The following is a 1,550-nucleotide window of genomic DNA, read 5'->3' as shown; positions in this document are numbered from 1 at the left end:
GCCTGACACAAGCCATGATATTTCCAATCGCCTTGTATGCATGTGAGAGCTGGACAATGAATAAAGAAGACCGAAGAAGAGTTGATGCTTTTGAGTTGTGGTGCTGGCGGGGAATGCTGAAAGTACCATGGACTACTAAAAGAACTAACAGATCTGTCCTGGAGGAAGTGCAGCCAGAATGCTTCTTGGAAGCGAGAATGGCCAGACTTCGCCTCACCTACTTTGGTCATGTTGTCAGAAGGGACCATTCCCTGGAGAAGAATGTCATGCTTGGTAGGGTGGAGGGTCGACAAAAGAGGGGAAGGCCTTCAACGAGATGGATTGACATGGTGGCTGCGATGATGGGCTCAACAGGGATCATGGAGCTGGTGCAGGATGGGGCGGTGTTTTGTTCTGCTGTGCATGGGGTTGCTATGAGTTGGAAATGACTCAAGGGCTAATAATACCTACTCATGGGCTCTTTTAAGGATTAAATGAAATCAGTGAAGTGCTTAGGGAGATATCAGTATGTATATGTTCTTTCCTTACTTTTTACCCTTGGATTGTAATTATTTGTTTATCTGCTAATTTTCTTCATCAGATTTTGGGTTCCTGGGAGGTAGGTATCTAAGTGTTATGCATCTTTGTACTGACGGCATGCACAGTGCCTGTCTTACAAGTGATATTTAATAAATATTTGCTGAATAAATGAAGACACAGAGAGTGAAGAAGATTATATTGCTTATTTATTTGCTAGCCAAACCACCACATATCTCTTAACTAACTCACTGCTGGGGAGTCCCATCCAACTCATAGTGACCCCTCCTTGTGTTTCCGAGGCAGTATCACTATGGAAGTAGATTACTCAATCTTCCATCTGAGGAGTGGCTGGTGGGTTTGAACTGCCAGCCTTCTGGTTAGCAGTAAAATACCTTAGGCACTATGCCACCAGAGCTCCTACATATCTCTTAGAAGGTTTCAAATAATCAACCAGAAGCTATCGCTTTTGTCATGCTAGCACACAATTTGTGGGGTGATACTAAACATAGTCAATTATTATATTTGAGTGGGGAGCCTGTTTAATAGGGAGCAGTGCACAGAGAAAATAGAGCTGCTTTCCAGCTCCTACCAAAGCTGCTTTTCACAGACTAATACATTTGTAACGATGAGAACTTTAGGAATGCTGGGCACGCCCAAGTTTAAGTATGCAAACACATTTCAAAATGAAATTTCAATTGCTGTTTTTCTTTTCTTCTGCCCTAATGGTTATCAAAGCGTAACAATGAAGGAGGGCAGACTGTAAATACTCTTCAATGATAAGAAGGGAAACCAATAATTACCAGACTGCTTCACATCTTTTGTGGATTTGATTACAAAGTTTTCAGCATTCTAATGTGGCCTGGGGAGCTCTCGTAGCATAGTGGCTAAGACACTTGCCTGCTAACCAGACGGCTGGCGGTTCAAACCCACCAGCCACCCACCAGCCACTCCTCGGAAGGAAGGTTGGGCAATCCTACTTCAGTAGTGATACTGCCTCGGAAACCCAAGGAGGGGTCGCTATGAGTCAGGGC

The sequence above is a fragment of the Orycteropus afer genome, unplaced genomic scaffold (genome assembly GCF_000298275.1).
Source record: "Orycteropus afer afer isolate SDZICR_OR568_19922 unplaced genomic scaffold, OryAfe1.0 scaffold00202, whole genome shotgun sequence".
Lineage (NCBI taxonomy): Eukaryota > Metazoa > Chordata > Mammalia > Tubulidentata > Orycteropodidae > Orycteropus > Orycteropus afer.
This window is presented reverse-complemented; position numbering follows the sequence as displayed.